This window comes from Protopterus annectens, chromosome 3.part0 (genome assembly GCF_019279795.1).
Source record: "Protopterus annectens isolate FY-2018-M chromosome 3.part0, PAN1.0, whole genome shotgun sequence".
In the NCBI taxonomy this organism is placed as follows: Eukaryota; Metazoa; Chordata; order Ceratodontiformes; family Protopteridae; genus Protopterus; species Protopterus annectens.
The window spans coordinates 254326377-254349249 of record NC_056731.1 but is presented as its reverse complement, the minus strand read 5'-3'; positions in this window follow the sequence as shown (position 1 = coordinate 254349249).

Sequence of the window (22873 nt, the reverse complement as noted above, 5' to 3'; positions counted from 1 at the left end):
ACTCTATTTCCCAGGTAGGAGACCTCTGCCATACACACCTGACATTTGCTGGGCTTAATGGTCAACCCTGCCCTCTGTAGTCTGCCCAGCACCTCCCTGACATGTTGAAGGTGCACTTGCCAGAAATGGCTGTAGATGGCAATATCATCTAGGTAAGCAAGGGCAAACCTTCCTGCTCCTTCTAGGATATGATCTACCAGCCTCTGGAAAGTTGCTGGAGCAGTTTTCATCTCAAAGGGGATCTTTGTGAACTCATACAAACCAAAAGGAGTCACAAAGGCTGATCTTTCTCTAGCACTAGGAGTCAAGGGCACCTGCCAGTAACCCTTGGTAAGATCAATGGTGATAAGATACGTAGCCCCATCCAGCTGCTCTAGGGCTTCATCTGTCATAGGCATGGGCTAAGCATCAGACTCTGTGGGATTATTTCATTTCATGTAGTCCACACAGAACCTGGTGCTGCCATCCTTCTTTGGCACCAGCACCACTGGGGGAGCTAGGGACTGTCGGACTCTTGAATTACCCCTAGTTCCAACATCTCCTGTATCTCCTCCCTCAGAGTCTGTTTGACACTCTCAGGTACCCTATAAGGGGCCTGCCTAATAGGCCTTTGGGGTCCTGTATCCACCTGGTGCTGCACAGGTGGGTGCACCCTGGTTTCCCAGTGAACATGTCCCCAAACTCCTGTAACACTGCTCGGATTTCTCGAACCTGGGTAGGAGATAGCTGTTTGGACATTTCTAGCCCTTCCACCGAGTTGTCAGTCCAAGCCTTGCTGAGGACATCAGTCACCAGATCTCCCTAAGACTCCTCCTGCAATCCACTGCAAATATTCAGCACAAGGGCATCCCTATCATGGCAAGGCTTCATCCTGTTAATATCATACAATTTGTACTCCTGCCTCCTGCCTAGCAGTTCTACCATATAGTTAACATCACTGACCTTCTTTACCACCTTAAAGGGTCCCCCAAACCTGCTTACAGCTTATTTTGTCTGACATGAATGAGAACCATTACCTGCTGCCCTACAGCATACTCTCTAGCTTGAGCATTCCTGTCATACCAGACCTTTTCCTGCTGTTGAGCTTCTGCAAGGTTCTCATGGGCCAAGCTCACGAGTTCCCTGAGCCTTGTCCTAAGGTTTAGGACATATGCCACGACAGACTCCTTGTGAGATTCACAATCACCTTCCTACTATTCTTGAATTAAATCTAGAGGCCCCCTCACTCTATGCCCATACAACAATTCAAAGGGTACAAAATCCATGGATTCTTGGGGAACCTCTCTGTAAGCAAACAACAGATGGGGCAAATATTTGTTCCACTCCCTCTTAAACTGGTCTGCAAATGCCTGTAGCATGGACTTGATTATAGAGTTTAACCTCTCAACAAGACCATTAGTCTGGGGATGGTAGGAGGTGGTCTTCAAGTGCTTCTTCCCACAGTAGTTCCACAGACAAGCCAGCAGGTCTGACATGAAATTGGCACCTATGTCAGTCAGTATTTCTTTTGGGAAATCTACCCTGCTGAAAATCTCTAAGAAAGCATTCCCCACCTTTTCTGCCTCAATAGAGGACAAAGCCACTGCCTCAGGATATCTTGTAGCATAATCTACTACCACTAGGATATATTTTTTCCCTGTAGAAATTCGAGTACTCAGAGGCCCCACAATATCCATAGCTACCCTCTGAAATGTCTCATCAATCACAGGCAAAGGCATCAAAGAATCTCTCACCTTGTCTCTTGCCTTGCCTACCTTTTGGCACTGCTCAAAGGTCCTGCAGTACCCTGTTACATCTCTGGAAATTCCAGGCCAATAGAAGCTCTGCATAATACATCCCTTTGTATGTTTTATGCCCATATGACCCGCAAAGGGAATATCATGGGCTATGACTAGAAGCACCAGATGGTAGGCTCTAGGCAATACCAAATGCTGCATCTTCTCACCTTCTAGCTGTCCCTCAGGGGTCCACTCTCTATACAGTGACCCTTTGTACCATTATACAGATCCCCTCTTCCCTTGAGAATCAGGTGCATCACTAGCTACCTGCCCCAGGCCTTGCAATGTAGGGTCTGAGAGCTGAGCCTGTCTCAACTCTCCCTTTGTAACTCTTCCCAGCTCCCTTTCCACAGGACATCTGGCATCCTCTGACAGTGGTGCCTCACTGTCAGCCTAGGTACTACTACTCACCTCTGCCCTTGCAGTCACTCTGTCCAAGGGACCATCAGTACCCAGAAGCAGCTGTGGCTCCCCTTCCATCTCACTGGTACAGTGTAGCTCCCTCCCTGAAGTAATCACCTCTCCAGTCCTGGCTGCAAGTGTGCAGTTTGTCTGGGTCTCCCCTGACTACCAGACCCACATGCTACTCTTCAAGCCTGACTGCATGTAACTGCAAGAGTGCATGGTATTGCATTATCAAAATCATTCCCTATCAGGACATCTGCAGGGATATCCTCAACCACACCTACTTGCTGGCATCCTTTTCCACCCCCCAGTCAAGGTGAACCCTAGCCAGAGGTATTTGGAATGGAGTTCCTCCTAAAGCTCTGACTGGAGTAGACTGCTCAGGCAAGTAGTGCTCTTCTGTAACCATTGCAGGCTTCACAATGGTTATGTCAGAGGCTGTGTCTCTCTTAGCAATGGTCTCTTTGCCATTCACTAAGATAGGATATAACCTCTTGTGGCAGTTTGGTACCCTTGTTTCAAGACAACCTACTGTTGGCATTTTTTCCTTCCCACTTACTGACTCCCTCACCTTTTGTTCCCCAACTTGCCTCCATGGATATCTATATGCCAAATGGCCCCACTGGTTGCATTCAAAATATTTAACTCTAAGTCCTGGATGTGTACCTGGAATAGTGTCTTTACCTGCTACTGCTAGATTCTGTTGGGGCAGTCTCGGCTGCCCCCCATGGGTTCCTTTAGACCCACGAGCAGCACTTGGTGTCCCTTTTCTGTGCCGGGATGCCCTGCTTGCTAGGTATAGGTCTCCTTTCTTGCCCAACTCCTCTGAAGTAGCACATTTTCTATCAGCTAACCAGATCCTCATGTCCTCAGGTGAAGTGCTAATGGCTTGTTCCCTCACCAAAAGGTCTGCCATCCCTTCAAAAGTGGTGACCTGACATCCACTCACCCACATATGAAAGTAAGTGCTTAGTTCAGCAACATATTCACACACACTTTCATCTGCCTTGCGTCTATGCTCATGAAATGTTTTCCTATAAGTTTCAGGTGTTAGCTTAAAAAATTCTAACAAACATTTCTTAACAGCAGTATAATCAAAAAAAAATCATGATCAGAAGGTTTAGACAATACAGTTACAGCTTTACCCTGGAATAAGGGGGTCAGGAACTGTCAACATCATACTGTTTACATACCCTCTCAAACATATGAATGAAACTATCAAAATTATCCCCCTCTGTAAACTGCAGAAGAAATTTACTGACCTTTTGAGCTTCTGGGGTCCAGTTACTCCCTTCCCCTGGCAAAGAGTCAGCATCTCCTTTTCATGCCGCCTCTGCCTTGCCTTCTCCTCAGCTTCCATTTCCAAATGCCTGTCCTCCAGCTCAAGTCTCTTCATCTCCAGATGGATTTTTAAGTCCTCTGCAGAAAAAATGAGCTGTCCATTCTCTGAGTGTTGTACATCTCCATGGCCAGTCTGATTGCCCTGATTGCTAGAATAGTATTAGATATTGGGTAATGCACCTATCCTGATGTTAACCTACCCATCCTGACATTCTGTTTTCATCTATACAATTGTATATGTCTACACTATCCTATCTCCTATCTCCTTCTGCTGTTACTCTTACATTTGGTTTATTCCTACTGTTATGGATTAAAGAATTTATTATGATTTAGAATGTAGTCAGATTGGAAACCATCCTGCTTTGAAATACAGTTTGCTACAAATGCTTGAATTGGATTTTATTTCTTCAAGCAGATATAACAGTCATTTTATTTATTTTGTGCTTAGTTCAGTTACAAAGAAACTTGTTTCATTTCATGGATGCAGGATGTGATACAATGTCTGAGAATATACCATTAGCATTAAATGTACTACTATGACTATTTCTGTTATAATTATTGTCCATGATTTGGCAACCCTACATTTTGTTACACAATATACTTTTATTATAAATATCAGTGACTTTCCTTTATCCATGTGGCCCAGGGAGATTTAACAAAAGTTTATGCCTGTCCATATTAAAGCGAAACTTGGAGCTATGGATGGGAAACAGAAAATTTATCCCAAGTCTGTCCCCTGTACTACTAATGGACAGAGATAGCTCCTATAAGCTTTATCTCATGCATGGTTCCCCTCAAATTATCTGTGGTATGATCCCATTTATTCTCATTATTGGTAATATATAATTATTGACCATGGGATGGGTAAGGCCTATCTCTAACCAAATGGGATAGGTTAATTTGAGCACCAAAAGGGAAAATGGCTAGGCTTAAAATGGATCTCAAGGGTAGCTAGCCTAGTCCTTCCTTATGAACCTATTTACTTGTTCTCCTATGACTGTGTGTAAAGAAGATCTTTCAGCTTTGTTGAATTCTGAGAGTTATGTAAATTTCCCTTAACAACTCGTGTAGGTGACTCAGATTTCAAATATATTTTGAGCTAAGGTGGCAGGTGCAACCTTTCTGGGTTCAAAAAGACAGGAAGGTTTCTGCCTGGTGCTTTCTGTGGAATTCAACCACACATTTTTCCATAACCTCAGAGGAGTGCAGAATTTTGGATACATTTTGACTCACCAACAGCATTTTAATCGAACGCTGTTCAATCAACAGAAAAAAAAAGAAATTAGTTTTTCCAAGTCTCAGAGTTAAGTATTTTTGCAGGGAACCCCCTATATGGGGAGGTCACCCCACACATGCCCCACACTTAAATATACCTCCAGGGTCACACAACAGTGAAGTGGAAAAAAAAAAAAGAAAACTGTCAGCAAAACTCATTTAGCTGTTTTCCTGTCAATCGGATCATATTATCATAGGAAGTTGCTAGGCTATTGGCCCTGAGGCTTTTATAAGCCTAGCCAAGAGTTTAGCCCATGTATAGACAAATCAGCACCCGATGCCCCTGTCCAGCAGGGACATGGGTGGAATCCCAGGGATGTATTTTCTATTTCCATCCAGTTATCCAGGTTGCACTTAAAAAGGGGTAAAGAGGTACTCTGCTTGACGTGGAGAGGGAGTCTATTCCACAAATGGGGGAGTCTCTGGGACACAAATCTGTCCCACCAACAAGCCCTGTGAATGTCACAGACCAGGTTGAAGCCAACATGTGTGGGTTACTCGACTGGAGCTTGACTTGTGGATATGCAGCAGTTCCATCAAGGTGGGATGTGCGATTGCTTTGTATGCCAGACAGAGGTCACCTTTGAGGAGTCTGCATGAAACAGAGTAGAGGGATAGGGCTTTTAGCCTATCTGTGTATGGTAGATTTTTGAGGCCCTGGATTCTCTTGGTGAGGAACCTCTGTGATCCCTCCAACTGCTGCATGTGCTTTGCGAGGTACATGCCAAATGGGTGTTGTACTCAATAATGTGCCTTATAAGGGAAGAATACACGGATGTTATGACCTCCTTGTCCCTGGATGAGATATCCTTACTTATAAGGTGGGCCATGTAGAAAGCTTTCTGTACAGTGGAAGCAACATGGTGGTCAAAGTTAGGTTGCTATCAATCTGGGTGCCTAAATCCCTCACAACTGACTGCATGCTTAGGACATTGTTATTAATGTGATAATTTGTGGGGATGTCACTCTCCTCAAAAGGGATGATGATGCATTTTTTTTTTGTATTTAGCTTGAGGCCATGTTTCTGCACCAATTATTTGTTTGGGTGAGACCTTCTTGGAGGATGTCGACATCACTACAGTGCCCAGCTTGCTGTCATCTGCAAACTTGGTCAGCCATAGCCTACTGGTTTTGGCCTGCACCTCAGCAAAGTATATTCCAAATAACAGAGGCCCTAAGACCGAATCCTGGGGTACACCACTTGCTGTGGGTCTACTGCTTGAGGTGGCTTCCCCTGTTTTGACTAGATGGGTTCTATCAGTGAGCCAGTTAGCTACCCATTGACATGTACAGCACTTGATTAAAGTGCTATCAGTGGGTTGACATGATCCCCAAAACATTTGCAGATAAAAATGTAGGAATATTATTTCTAAAATTGTATGAAATGGGTCATTTTATTTGGCATGTGAGAAGGTATTTCAGTCTTGTTGCATTCAGTTTATGCAGTGAGTGTGAGTATGGGAAAAATAGAAGGAATGGAGGCTAGAACTCTGGTTAGACAAACATACCAACATTTTGTTACTGAAATCTCTACTATTTCTTAGAGAAGCAGTTTGAGCTTGATAAAAATGATAGCACACTGACACTTCCTTTTGTGGGATCATTTATTAAAAATATATGAAATAATTTAAAGGAAAACAAAAAAACAACCCCCAACCAGCAGGTAGTCTGCCAACAGTCCCAAAGTCAACCACAAAACCCAGATGGACGTATGCAAAGGATAGCACTCACAAGCACTCAAGAGCCTTCAATAGCTGGGATCCAGTACAGGTTTATTAAAAGTTAGTGCTTTCACAGTGTTCCACACTGCTTCATCAGACAAAAACTAAGACAAGCAAACACTTTTTAAAAAGTAAAACTAAACTAATTGACCAAACAGTTTAAAAGCATTCAAGGGAAAAAAAACGTTGCATTTTAAAAGTCACAGTAACAGTAGCTTATCAGGCATGTACCTTATTTCAAGCTTCTGGATTTTAAGACAGGTTTTAAGGGGACATGATCATTTAACCCAAGAACCCTGTACACCCCTAGTCTCAATATCCATTGAAGTTCTATGTTCTATTAACAAGATTACCTTTCCTAGGGTGCTCAACAAACACATGTAAAGCTTGAAATAAAAATATATGTTCTGCACCATCCTGCAAAGTATGCTTAGCTAAAGCACTGTATTCATGACCCTTCTTAGTACAATAAAGATGGTCCCTAATCCTCTCCTTAAGGTGCCAGTTGGTTTTACCCACATGAAATTTAAAACAAAGTTGACAATGGGCTACATATACAACATTTCTGGTATTACAATCAGCATTTACCTTAAGTTGCCATAAGTGACCTGATTCAGGATGTTTAAAATAACTAGATTCATCAATAAAATCAAAAAAGGCACATGCCCTACATTTATGGATGCCTAACATACATACATCAGGGGCATCATAAAGTCTAGGTAACACAAATGTTGTTTCAATTTTTTTTGTTTTTATAAATAAATCTAGGTCTGTCACCTACCAACTTGCTCAATCTGTGATCCGCGTGGAGAATATGCCAATTTCTCCGAATCACCTCCCTAATTTTGTCCACATCTGAAGTGTATGACAAAATGAAAGGTACTCCCTTCAGAGTCTCTACATGTTCTTTCCTTTCCTTGTGATAATTTGAAAAATAGGGCTTAGCCCTTCCATCCCTCTCTCGGGTCACTAGTCAATAGGCCTGATCAATCTCTACCTGATAGTAAACCCTTCCAGTAAATCCTTCCCTTAATTTACATAAACTTGTCTCAAAGTCCATGTTATCACAAGATAGACATGATGTCCTCATTGCTTGTCCCTTCACTATGTTTAGGAAAATATGTTGAGGATGCATACTTCCCCTATGTAAGTACGCAGGCCTGTGACATCTTTCCTATGCGTCTTTGTAGACAGACCAGCCCCTTTTAGGGTTGACACCTTTTCAAATGGCCAAAGTGGGACATTTTTGGCTGACACATACCCACGGTCAGTACAAAGGTTAGAATGTAACATTTTTGCCTAAATAAAAGCTTATTCTTGTAGCATTTTAGTTGCTTATTCTGTTTCTTATAACATTTAGGTATTTTAGATACAGAATAACTGATTTATACAACTATTACATAAAATATAGGAAATAATTTTGTCCTAAAATCTCAGGACATTTGCCATTTTTACAATTTTTTTGTCAGGACAAAGTGGGACAGGTGGTAACCCTAGCCCCTTTCCGCATCACTGTTACATCCAAAAAGTCAATCCTGACCTTAGATTTATTCATGGTGAACTTGAGAAACTCACAGTTATTGTTTAAACAATCAAAGAAGGAATCTAAGTCCTTCTCATCACACTTCCAACATCAGTATATAATTATGCTTGGGTTGCCCTCCTTTAAAATATACTGGTGTTTCCAATCCCATTCCATCATCACCAAGTTGACATAGGAGTTGGCACAGCTGGTGCCCATGGCTACTCCTGTTTTTTGCCAGTAACATCTGTCCTGGAAAATAAAGATATTGTACTCTAAAATAAAGATGTTGTACTCTAAAACCAACTCCAGTAAAAGGCAAAGTAAATCTATCTGCCCTGTCTCAAGCTTGTCACATCTGGTTAAACTGGCCTTTACCATCCTAATTCCTTCCTGGTTAGGTATGCAAGTGAAGAGCAAGACAACATCCATGGTAACTAAAACAGCAATAATCTGTTGAGTAGGGCCTGTGGTCATTTTGTACAGGTCTCTCAAAAAATGTTCAGTGTCTCTCAATACTACCTGATTTTCATCTAAAGCCAATCTTAACTTCCTGTCTAGGAAAATTGAGATAGGCTCAGTCAGCCAACCTCTGCCACCCACTATAGGTCTAAACTCTGGTTGTATAGGGTTCTTGTGTATTTTAGGCAACACATGCATTTGTGGTACTAATGGTTCATCCACTCTAAAAAAACTCAAAATTTCTCTCTTAGGCATTCAAGTAGACAGTTGTCAATACATTGTTTCATATCAGCTACTATTCCCAAATTTACCACTTCATAAACATTTAAGTCAGAAAGCATATCAGACACCTTTTCATAATAGTAGTTGAAGTGATGGTACACAATCCAAACTTCTTTGCCAGAGATGATCTGCGCATGGCCTCCCTAAAGCTTTCTTATAGTGGCAACAACTTTATCCACCCCATAATTCCTTTCATAAGCAAAGTCTTCAAAAGCTTCCAGCATAACAAAGCAAAATTCAGATATCCTGAAAGTACTGCTGCTCAATGCTAAGAGCCTTAACAAAGACATAGACTCCCTACAGGCACTCCTGACCATAGAATGCATTGATACATATGTCAACATAGAGACTTGGTTCAAGAATATTGAAAGCACCCAATCAGTGCAAGGTTTAATGCCTATTACACATTCAGACCCACTACAATAGATGAAGGCACTTAAGCCAGCAGGGTCTCTATATTTGTAAACTAAAATTTCCTCTCCAGACTTGTTAGGCAGGATAACAACCTGAAACTCATCTATATTCAACTGGCCATTAACAAAACCCCATATCACATTATAGCTAACCGTAGTATTCCCCCCATGGCCCCCATTGGCCAGTGCCTCCTACCTGAATAGTTTGGAAGCAAGCATTCAGCCAAACACTATTCTCTTGGGGGACTTCAACTACCTCTCCATCAGATGGGAAACGTATGTCTCTAAACATAAATGCTCAGAGAATTATTTTCTCTGTAAATACAAAATTGTTGGACCAGCTAGTCTGCTCCCCTACTAGGAGAGACAAAATCCTAGACTTTTGGCCGGATTCACTATGGCTTGCATGGAGTCTATGAGTAGAGTAAGACTCCATGCAGCCATCATGTCCGACGAGCGATCCAGGAACAGCCTGTAGGGGCGTGTAAGAGAGCTCCTAAAATGTCTCCTACATGGACAGGGCTAGGATATGCAAATTACCCCACTTGCAGCTGAAAGGCATGCAAATGAGGTAAATTTGCAATCCAGGAAGCACAAACCTGTCCGAGTAGGAGACGTGTTAGCTGCAGAAATGTACTCAGTTGACAACTGAGTACCGTTCTGCAAATAGCACAATGGAGCCTTGTCAGCTCTAAATAAAGGTTGCATATGGTTGAGGAAGCATGCCAATGGCCAAATATATGGCCATTGGAAAGTTTCCCAGATGCAAAATTAAAATAAAAATAATTTTTTTCGGCGATTTCCGATGTTTAAGCACAGCGCCGCGCAAACGGGGGTACGCTAAAAAAAATCATAAAATAAGAAAATAAAAGCCAAAATGTGGAATCTATGAAAACTGTTAAATTACAATGTAAGGGAATAGCAGGCTGAAGACAACATGGCCACCGAGTAGGGGTTGCTAAGGGGAGAAGTCCAGTCTAAGACATGCAACCAAGCATTAGTAGGCAATCCTATGTAAATAAGTGTTAGGATAGTGAATCGCACTTTTACATAGCAAATGAGCACAGTTAGTGGAGTGTAGGAGTAGGATATGGGGAGGAACAGAGTAGAAGATAGGTGACATCACAAGGGGGGTATGTATGAATGTAGTGAAGCTCATTGTAGCACTGTGGCATGTGTTAGCTGTCAGTTAGCAGCATGGAAAGAGGTGTGTCAACAGGTAGGCCAGGGAAAGCCAAGAAATGGAAGGTGTATACTGTGGATAACACCAAAGTTTCTTGCTGAGTGGGTATGCACGTGTGTGCGTGCCTGTAAACTCGAGTAAGACAGAGTGCATGCGTGGAAGTGTGAATGCATGCGTTTAAGCTGGGGTAAGCATGTATAAGGCTGTTGGAAGTCCTGTGTGTGTGCATGTTTTAACCCGAATAAGCAAGTTTTAGTCCGTCTAAGCATATGTGCACCCGTGTGAGCTGCTGTGAGTGTGTTTCCACTTGCATGCACGTCACTCCCCCAAGGAAACAGAAAGGAAAAAGGAAGCACAACAAATAGTATGAAGCTACCAGGGAATACTAGTAGAGCTAGCAGGTGCAAACAATCAGAATCAGGCAATTACACAGGCAGAACACTAGCCCAGCCCATCACTTAAAACTCTGCAAACAACAGTGCAGTTTGTTTCTCTCAAGAGACACTGCAACACTGGAGTAAGCTACTAGAAGTGAAAACTGAAAAAGCTTCACTTAGACAAAAAATGCTAGGGGCTGTCATTGCTGTTATAAGGTGACATATGCAACATGCTGAGGGTGGTGACAATGCAAATGCTGCTGGAAAACCCACAGTGAGGAGACAGAAAAGAGTGTACAGGCCCAGGGTAACCTACCAGGGGTTACATGAGCTGGAGATAGTGAAGCACTATAGAGTGGACAGAGACCTCCTGCAGCAAATTGTTGAGCTGTGCAGGCCACGCTTCACACACAGAACCAACAGAGGGGAACCCATCCCAGTGGAAACCAAGGTATGTGTTGGCCTAAGAATACTAGCAACAGGTACCTTTCAGAGACCAACTGGTGATATGATGGGGATATCACAGGCATCAGCATCCAGGGTACTGCACCAGTTCCTGGATGCCATGTCAGCACATGTCGGTGATCATGTATATTTTCCCAATTCCCATGAGGTATTGGCCAGCAATATGCGTCTCTTCCAGCAAATAGCAGAATATCCTGAGGTAGTGGGTGCAATAGACTGCACGCATATATGCATCAAAGCACCAGCCAGTGAGCGGGGTAGGGCCTACATTAACCACAAGGGGTTCCCCTCCATCAACTGCCAGGTAGTGTGTGATGCCCAGGGCATAATAATGAATGTGTGTGCTGGCTGCCCTGGAAGCTACCATGATTCCCATATCTGGCATCTGACGCAGCTGTACCAGACATTTGCCAATGGGGACATCCCACATGGTCACTTAGTGTGGGATGCTGGCTATGAACTGGAGCCGTGGCTGATGACACCCATCAGAAATGCACACACACCTGAACAGGAATGCCATAATGAGGCACACGCACAAACACGAAATGTAATCGAGCGTGTGTTTGGGTTGCTCAAGTCACGGTTCCGGTGCCTGGACACATCTGGTGGAGCCTTGCAATACTCACCAACTACATGTACCCAAATTGTCATGGTATGTGCTATGATGCATAATATGATTCTGCAAAAACAGCTGCAGCAGGACCAGCATAGGCCTGGGCCAAACAGCCCCCCACCAGTGCCAAGGCCATCACAGGCAGAGCGTGACTCGGAGGAGGAACAACCTGAGCCTGCCCCAGCACGCAGAAGGAGGCATGCCCAGTATGCCTTGGCCTTGGCAAAGAGGCAACGCATAGCACATACACAGGCTCAGTAGGAACCCTAGAAATTATACCTCTCTCTGACTCGCACATATAGTAAAAGGGATGCCTAACTTGACACTACCTGTTTCCAAACATGTATAGGGAGTGCAGTATGTGCATCTGACATAGGCAGCCCTGCAGCACCACCTGAGGCATGATTGCCATGTGTTAAGCAATGTAAGGTAGTGCTAAACAGCATTTACCACCATGTAGTATATGCAAACTTGATGACCTTGAGTTTCATCCTACCCTCACCAAACATAAGGCCACAATATGAAGACAAGATGATCAATTACAACAATTGGCTTAAGTATTGGTGTCAGTGAAAGGGGATACAATGCCTGTCAGTCTGGGATGACATGCTCGACAAGACATGATGCTTCACTAGGGATGGATTTCACCTATCACCTGTGGCCTTTTGGATATTGCCAAAGGCTCTTGTCACCCCATAGTGCCTTTTTTAGGTAAGGCTCAAAACACAAACCCACCTCCATAGGTATCACAAGGGATAAGAAACTATAAGTAATGCTACTCAATGCTAAAAGTCTAAACTGCAAGATGCACACACACCAAACTCTCCTCAGCATGGAGAATGTTGATATCTGTGCAGTAACAGAAACCTGGTTCAAGGCTCCCAAGAGCACCCTAGCATTAACAGGTTACACCTCATACCATGCTTTACAGCTGCAAAACATGGAACAAACTACAAAAGGAGGGTGAGTATCAATATTTTTCAAAGATACCCACACCCCCAGGTTGGTGGCACAGCATGAAGCATCGGAGACTATCCATGTGCAACTAACAGTGGCTAAAACCGCCTTCCAGTTCATAGCCTGCTACAGACCACCCTCCTAAACCCAGGAACCACACTTGGCCGACTGGAGAACACATGAAAATATGAAGGTCTCCCCAAACACCATTATATTGGGTGACTTCAACTACCCAAACATAGACTGGGAGCATTAACCTAGCCCCAAAACCCTAGCCCAAAGGTTCCCAGAATTTATAAACCAAAATGCTATAGAACAACTTGCTACCACTCCCACAACAGGGGAAATCATACTGGACCTGATCATCACCAACATGGGGACTCTATGCCCAAGACCAGAAGTGTATCCCTCACTGGTAAGATCAGATCAGAGAGTAATCTCACTGGATATTCACATCCCGATCCCAGCCCATGGCCAGAAAAACACAGTGAAAATTAGTCACTAAAGCAAATGTCACACTCCTCAAAACTGAGGTGGAATCCTTCACAGCCCCTGTGCCTGTGGAAGATATGGCCCAGACCTCATAACCATTTATAAATGCATTCTATGAACACCTTCAGGAATGCATGGATCATGCAATCCCAAATAAAACAAAGACCCAATCCTCCAGAGCCAGGCATCCTGTCCGGTGGACCCCAGCCATAAACAAACCATACAATACAAGGAGGAAGCTACTATATGATAGATCAAAATCCCAAAAAGGGAAGGTATCTCTGATCAGTATTATTGAAAAACTATGGCCACACATAACATCATCTAAGGCCATCTTTGAGATAAAAATTGTACAGGACACCAAGGATAATCACAAGACATTCTTTACTTATGGTAGGAACCTGTGTGGGAATCCCCAGATATGCTCAGAAGTAGTCCAAAATGACAAACAATACACCAAATCCACAGACATTGCCAGCATCTGAGCTGACAGGTTCAGTGCAAACTCCCCCCCCTCCCCACCAAAAGGGCAAATATCTATCCCAGCAGAGTGCTGGCCCCCTGACATTGCAGATGCTCAGGTACCAGCCAGCCTCTCCAAAGCAAAACACACAGCATCAATGGGAGCAGACGGTGTCCTGGGCTGTATCCAACATGAACCCCAAGAGGAATTGAACACAACATAAAACCGCTGTTCAAGTCTCAGCCTTACCACAGGATCTGTACCCAAAGAGCAGTGTACAGCAACAGTGGTCCCTCTCCACAAAGGTGGTGCCTCAATGGATAGTGCAAACTATCGCCCCAGAAGCCTGACTAGCTTGGTCTGCAAAGCTATGGAAAGGATCATCATGGACCTCAGAAATAAACATATTGGGGACCTAAAGACACTGGACCCTACCCAGTTTGGCTTTGTTAAGGGCAGATCCTGCCTCTTAAACCTGTTTGAGTAATTTGAAACAGTCACCAAGGCCATTGACGAGGGGAAGGTGGTCTACATAGCCTACCTGGACCTCGCAAAAGCCTTCCATACAGAACCCCACTTGGTCATCATATATAAGATCACCAGCTTCAATATAAACCCCCATGTCACTAGATGGGTTGCAAACTGGCTCAAGGACATAACCCACATGGTCAGAAATGCTGGAACCATGTCAGACCCCAAACCAGCTACAGGTGGCATCCCACAAGGCTCAGTCCTGGGACCTCCCTTGTTTGGTATATAATTCTCAGAGGTACAGGCCAACACAGAAGGACTGTTGGTGAAAAAGTTTGCAGATGACTGCAAATTGGGCGCCATAATCGACCCTCCAGCTGACACAAGCATCCTACAAAAGGGCCTCATAGAAACAGACAACTGGTGCCAGAGCCATGTCCTCAAGCTAAACGCAAAACAGTGTATAGTCCTCCCCTTTGTCAAAAACTAAGTGCCCACAAATTACCACATAGGTGGTAACCCATTAAGTATGGAAGAAGTGATAAGGGACCTGGGGACCCAAGCTGATAGCAATCTCTCATTTGATAACCACATGGCCAAAGTGTTTAGAAAAACATTTCATATAGCCCAGCTAATCATGAAGGTATTTACATCTACATCAGGGGAGGTCATCGTGCCTCTTAACTCATCCCTCATCAGGCCCATAATTGAGTACAATGCCCCTTGTGGGATGTACCTTATCAGACACCTGCAGCAGCTGGAAAGACCACAAAAGTACCTCACCAGGAGGATCAAACGGCTCAGACACATGCCATTTGCTGCCTGGTTAAAGAAACTGCAGATCCACTCAGTGGCATACCGCCTGCCCAGAGGCAATCTGTGTCTGATGTATAAAGCCATGTTCAACCTGGAATCAATGGACATGCTGCACCTCAGAAAATCAAAATCCCATCAAGCTACCTGCTCAAGAGACCTGAACCTCAGGACTGAAATAAATAGGACATGCTGGAGTGACAGATTCATAACCCAGAGGCTCCCCCCACTCTTGAGTAAACCCCCACTCCAGGTTGGCCAGAGTCCCTCAATGACTCTCTTCAAGAGGAATCTTGATGAGTGGATGGGAGATTGTAGGTTTACCCTGGGTATCACTTCTATGTCACTGTTAGACAGAGGCACAGTATACTAACCTTGCAAAATGTCATGGCAAACTCTACTTAAAATGTGTGTTGAAAGCCAAACACACTCTGGCTAGGATTATAAATGCCCTAGGGCAGATAGCTTAGTATGAACCTATGTACAGAATCACACACACCATCTAGTACAACTGTGGTCAATGTGGAGTAATGTTTGGCAATGTCCACCCAAGTTGGTGAATACACAGCAATGTCGGACAAGCCTGGTTTAAGTAGGCCATAGCTGAACAAAATGCACCATGCTCATAGTTGCCCAACTGACCCTTAACCAGTCTGGTCTGCTCAGTATGAACATTTAAAGCACTGATGGGACTCAAACCTATGATACTGTGCACCATAGTGAAAGTACTGAACCACTACACCATGACAGTATTGCAGTGTTCAGCTAGTATGAGAGAATGTTGCCAAGTCTTTGCAAACTATCACATGGAAACCCTGCAGGCACAGCATAATCCCTGTTGAGTTATGACACAAAGGAGTCTGGCAGTAAGAACACAACTTGACTTCCAACACACACAGTATAAATGTCAATATTGGTCATGTTCACACACAACCAGAAATGTAGTGGACTCCAGATCACAACATATGGAAAGGTCACAATGGGCATGCCCACACACTTGGATAAATGAGACATATGTCAGGCAACAAACCATGGATCTGGCAGTTGTATGTGTTAAGCCAGGAACCTCCCACGATCCAGCAATCCACCCTGTGAACACAGTTAAATGACAACAGACACATATATTAATATACTGGAACCCTGATAGCATGATCAAACATGTTACACAGATACAGAAGTTGTTCATAGAAACTGGGAAAGCTACGGCAATAAAGACCTACAAACAGTAGCAGCAACAAATATTGTGCATCCCGAACATAACATAGGTGCAGAGGTCAATACTAGGCTGTCTGCCCTATGGAATTCATAAGCCTAGGCAGAGTGTATTTGGCGTCCACCTCCCCAGTAGAGTAGCCTACTGTGCCTCTGTAAAGTAGGTCACAGAAGGCACCCTTTAAGGCTAGTTTGCTGTGCCTCTGTCAAGCAGGGACACAGTGGAGATCCCAGGGTTGAATTTGCAATTTCCCATACATGCGGCTGTATTTTGCTGGAAGAGGGTTGGCAATTGGCTATGTCTAACTTTAATTGGGATTCAATTCCAGAGTGAGGGGAGCCTCTGGGTAATGAATCTGTCCCTGCAGCATGTCCTATTTATTTTTGTGCTGAGATTTAAGTCCCTGGAGTGTGTAGCTCTAAGGGTCTTGGATGTTATGAGGTGGAGCATGTCCATTACTTCTGGGTTTGAAATGGCTGCGTACGTCAGGCATAGAGCACCTCTGAGTAGGTGTTAAGCAACTGAGTACAGCTGGAGATCCTTTAGTTGAGCTGCATAGGACATCTGTGTGTAGCCCATGATCCTCTTGGGGAGGTACTGTTGTGTTCACTGTAGTTGCCGCAGGTGTTGGGTAAGGTACACCCCAAAAGGGGCATTGTAGTCAAACATGGGCCTGATGAGTGACTAGTAGAGGGCCATAATGACCTCCCATGATCTGCATGCAAACACCCATGTGATAAGGAGAGCTATATAAAGGTCTCTGCAATGACTCTGTCAATGTGATTAGCAAAGGAGAGGTTATGATCTATGTGGGTCTGTGGGATATTGCTCTGTTATGTAGTAGCTTCCTCCTTCTGTTGTACAGCTTATATATGGCTGGGGTCAACCAGACAGGTCTCCTGTTTTGGAGGAGTCATGGTTTTATTTGGGATAGCATGATCAATGCATACCTGCAGGTGCTCATACAATGCGTTTGTAAAGGATTCTGCAGATTGGGCTGTATTATCCTCCAGCACGGGGCCTTTGAAGTATTCCACCCCAGTCTGCACAAGTGTAAGGTCTGCTTTTGAGCAATTCTTTACAGTGATTTCCTTGGCTAGGGGTGGGGACGGGATATGGATGTCCAGGGAAAGTTGTTTATGGTCTGATCTTAACAATGACGGTTCTACCTCTGGTGTGGAATATAGAGTCCCCATGTTGGTGATGATCAGGTCCAATATGTATTCCCCCTTGTGGGTGTGGTGACTGGTTGTGCCATAGCACATGGATTCACAAATTGTAGTGGCTGTAGGGTGATGTTGTTGAGGGTGTGAGTAGTATCCCCAGTCAATATTTGTGTACCTGAAGTCAACCACTATAATGGTGTGTGTGAAGACCTGCATATCCTACACTGTTCCCAGGAAAGCCAAGTGTGGTTACTGGGTATGGGGGGGGTGGTCTGAACTACACACCAAACCAAAAGGCAGTTTTGCACAATGGTAGTTGTATATGTATGGCCTGTCATGCTTAGTGCAGTGGTACCAACCCAGAGGTGTGTGTATCTCTGATGTATATGGATACACCCCCTACTTGTGTTGTGTGTTACAAGTCCTGTGGTCACGAAGCATGCTATAGAACATAACCTGGCAGTGCCAGTGTGCATATGTGACCCTGAACTAGGCATCTGTTAATGCACAGATATTGTTATCCCCCATACTGAGGGATAGTTAAAGATGTACATTCCTCTTTGGAAAGACTGATGATGTCAGCACCCTATAAATACAGCAGGAGAAGGAAAATCATCCAGTAATGCGAATAGCGCGCTGCGCTAATGCATCTCTCTCAAGTCTCATAACACTGTTAGGTAGGGGTTTGAATCCTGCAAACGCTGCGTGTATGCAATTCTCCGTGAAAGGAATGGCCTTTTTAAAGACTGGGATAACACACTAAAAGATGTACATTCCCCTTTGGAAAGACTGATGATGTCAGCACCCTATAAATACAGCAGGAGAAGGGAAATCATCCAGTAATGCGAATAGCGTGCTGTGCTAATGCGTCTCTCTCAAGTATCATAACATAGTTAAGTAGGGGTTTGAATCCTACAAATGCCATGTGTGCGTTTGTCAATGTGTTGTGTGTTTTGCGTTTATTATTGTATGACATATTATTATAACAGTAATTTAAATGCACACACCAGGTATGTGTGTGCCACATACAGATATGTACCTGTGACCTTTAATAGTTCCTATGTGTGAAGCCTGCCCCTTATGAATACAGTTGTTACCTTTGCCAGCATGTGCCGCAGCTTACCAGACCTTAGGCCATACATGTATGTTGGTGACAATGCAGGCTACTGCAGTGATCTGTGTCCTAGGCCAACTATGTGACACACACCCATGAAAGCTTTGATAGATTAATGTGGGTGAGGGTTCATGTCTGGAGTATATGTCAGACATGTTAAAACACAGCAAAGTATGTGAGTGATGGCACCCAATGTAGGTGTATGGAAACTGTTGCCGATATGCATACAGACACCTTCTTGCTTAGGTGATACACCAAGGGACTGCAAAATACCTTTGGAAACATGAATATCACAGGAAAGACAAGATAACACTTGTCCACATGTACACACCATTATCCGTTCTGCATGATGGGTGCTACCACCTACATGGTACTGTTGGAAAACTATGTTAACTACAGGCCGATGCCAATGCCACAGTTGTGTTACAGCAATACAGCATGACTTGGACAACAGGTATCTGTCCGTATGATACCCTTGTGGTGGTTAGGTGTGTCATGTGTAGAATGCATTGTAGGCCACTGTATATGTATTTGCAGCCATGGATGGACATATCCGTAGTGTGTTGGCATGTACGTGAGACTGCTATATGCCAAAGAGTATTGTTCCCAGGGATGTGTGGGGCTCAGTAAGAATGGCTACTGGTATAGTGTAGTACTGCAGGGATATCACTGACACCAGGTTCCTACATCTGTGTATCAGTTTAGGAGACACCATGTAATGACCACTGAATGTTTGGCTATGTAAGCTGTGTATACTACCAGAATGCAGACCATTGACATTTGGAAACCGTATCACCCACAGTATACTGTCAAACCATGTCATGTTCCATGCTAACCATGTTCACAAATGTACACCTGCAACTCAGTGCTGCAAACATCATACATGTACTGTCCACACCCCAACACATGCAGGAACAGGTACACACAACAGCCATGTGGCACATTTGCAGACAGTACACTTTGGGAATTAACACTGGTGAATACAAAACTGCAATGACAAACATAGGTAATGCATCATGTATGCTCGAATATACCCACAACAATATCATTACACTGTACTGTTAACAACATGATAATATTACTACAGTGCTATGTAGTCACCCTGTGCATCAGCACCATGCTACCCTGTTCCTGCATCAATGTTACAGATGGCAGGAGGTGTCACAGTTTCATCATATGCACAGGGTGTGTACCTGGTTTTCCAGAGTCTGCCATTGACACATCCAATTGACATGTATGTGTGTGTGTGTGTTAGTGAGGGACAACAGTACAACATGGGGCAATGTTGCTGCAATGTGTATGTTTATGTGTTAGCCCTAGGGGTTAGCATTATGTGTGTGTGTATGCATGCACAGAGCTCCACCACTTGGCTGCCATATACGGATGTTTGTGGACAGCCACAGACTGTACCTGCCAGGTCATACAGATCACTGTCTCTGGCCACTGACACGGTACCTGTGCCTGGCAGGGGTGCTACGGACAGTATCAGGTACTAAGAAAGACTGGGTACTGTCATCAGAAGCAGTGGGCTGTTAACTGGACACATGCCCCTGCTGGGACTGTCCACAGCCATGTGCACGTGGTCTTCTTGGACGGTCTAATGACAGCACAGACCCAGCATTGCTGGGGCTGGCACTGGCACTATGGGAGCAGCTGTGGGTTTGTTGTCGTCTGCGACGACTGCCAGCTGATAATGTTGCTAGCATACATCCACGTCGACGCCTCAACCGTCCTGCACTGTCCTGGCTCCTGGACATGTAGTTGTGGAAGAGATCTAATGTGTCCCCCCAATGTCTATCAATGACCTCGATGATGTTACGGATGGCAGACGCAACTTCACGCATAGTGTCATTCATAGCGGTGCGATGTGCTCTCAGCTCCCTCAGACCCTATCTACAGCCTACAGCCCGGAACATAGCTGAGGTTGAAAGACCTCTGTGGGCACGTCTGACAGGGGCAGTACAACCATGGATGCTCCCACGAGAACCCCTGGACATCTGCCTGTGTGGTACCATGTCAGAAATCTGGCCATGGCTGCTGTGAGGGGATGTATGTGCCAATGATACCACACTATCCTAGTCAATGCACACTGTATGCTGTCCCTCAGCTAAGGGCATTGGTGACAATGGATGTATCGGCAGGATGGCTGTGCACATTGATGGGGTTGACTGCTGTGTAGTGTCAATTGGCTGACTAACGACAGACCCTGTCACACCTCCCTGTGCCATTACACATGTATTATAATAATCACTATCCCCAGCAGTGGCTTCAGGTTCCCTGCTGCACTCCACCAGAGCAACATCAGAACCTGTGAGAGGAAGATAGGAAACACAGTTTACAAATGTGTACACAATATTAGCACACATGTACACATGCACACATGCGCACATGCACACAGGCTTACATGCACACATGCACACAGGCGCACATGCACACATGCACACATGCACACAGGTGCACATGCACACAGGCACACATGCACACTTGCACACATGCACACATGCACACAGGCACACATGCACACAGGCGCACATGCACACATGCACACAGGCGCACATGCATACAGGCGCAAATGCACACATGCACACAGGCGCACATACACACAGGCGCACAGGCGCACAAGCACACAGGCACACAAGCACACAGGCACACTCCTCAGTACAGCAGATACAAACACAGACACACCTGCAATCCAACACATACACAATACTGTTTTAGGGTGGGTGACAGTATCACAAGGAAAAACATTACTGCACACGTGTCAGCATGCAGAATATGTATTGCACAGGAACATGCAGTGCAAGTGTAGACAGCCCTTGTTAATAACAGTATATGTGTACTTGATGCTTGTGTGTAGTTGTTCAGTGATTGTCTCCACCCTGGGACACAATGTGTACAATGACATAACAATGTTGTGCAAGTGTTACAAGCTGTGGGTGCATATATTCACACACACACACACACACACACACACACACACACACACACACACACACACACACACACACACACACACACACACACACACACACAACACATGACGGTGCTATGCAATGACTGCTATGTGTACCTTTGTGGTCGGCGGAACTGGATGTGGTGTAGTAATGTGAGCCATGATCAACATGCTTCTTGTGGTCAGTCAACAATAATAATGTGTGCCAGACAGGCAGCTAGCATGCTGTACCTGACGTGCAGTAACATGACTACATCCACAATTACACAGCCACTTGTTACATGGGTTTGTAAGGTGGCCAATAGTGAGCATTGCCTAACATGAATGTATTATTTGTTCAAGACTGTTGCACAAAGACATGATAGGCCTCTACCCCTCAGGTATATTATGTGTGCTGCATAGATGATAGGGGATACTGAAGGGTGGCCATGCAGCAGGTGTCATAATTGGACATGTGTAGCAGGCTAAGGTGTAGTGTGTATGCCAAACATGTGTGTGTTGTGTACATGTGTATCAGGTATGCCTATACAATGTCCAGTACTGTGTTACCACACATGTGTGTCATGCTCTGTGTATTGCATGTGAGTGAGGCAGCTATTGAGAATAATGGGATATGCATAGTCTCACAGAAAACATGCACAGCATGCATTATGCGTAGGTGTGTTACATGTGCACAGACTACACCTCCATATGACATGCACATGTCATTAGCAATAGTATTGTTATTACACATTCACCAGCATGGATTGGCTGGCTTACTGTCACTCCAGAGGGACCTGCAAAAATATGAGAGTGATTGCCAGTGGCCACAACTGTGCCATTGATACTGTGAGTATGATAAAGTACAGTAGTACAACAGGTGGCTTTCACAGGTGTACAGATTATGCTCAGAATATCAATCTTGCAGAAGAATAGGCAGGTTAACAGCTACACAAACAGTACACATCTCACACACGCATAAACTACCAGTACAGAGAACAGTCAACTACTGATATGGCATGTTACCTGCACGCTCCATTTCAACATGCTGGGTGGCTCCGGCCTCCATGATGACATATGTTTGTGGATGTTGCTGTTGTTGGCTTGGAGCCACAACACTTAGGAGGTGCTCCTCCACACTGGTGAGGGGGGGCTGGATAGGTACCCCACTGCCTGTGGCAAGCTATTGTCTGTGGATATCAGACACACGCTGCCAGACATGTCTAATTAAATCACTGCAGTGATGGCGTACCTGCTCATATGTCCGGTTATGCATGCCTATGTCATTTACCCGACGGACAAGATCTTGCCACAGTGCAGCCCTCTCATGCTGGTTCTGGCTGGTCCTGGAAAACAACACACAGTAATTCTGCACCAGGCTCTGGTGGATCTCCTGATCCTCTGTTGCTGTATAA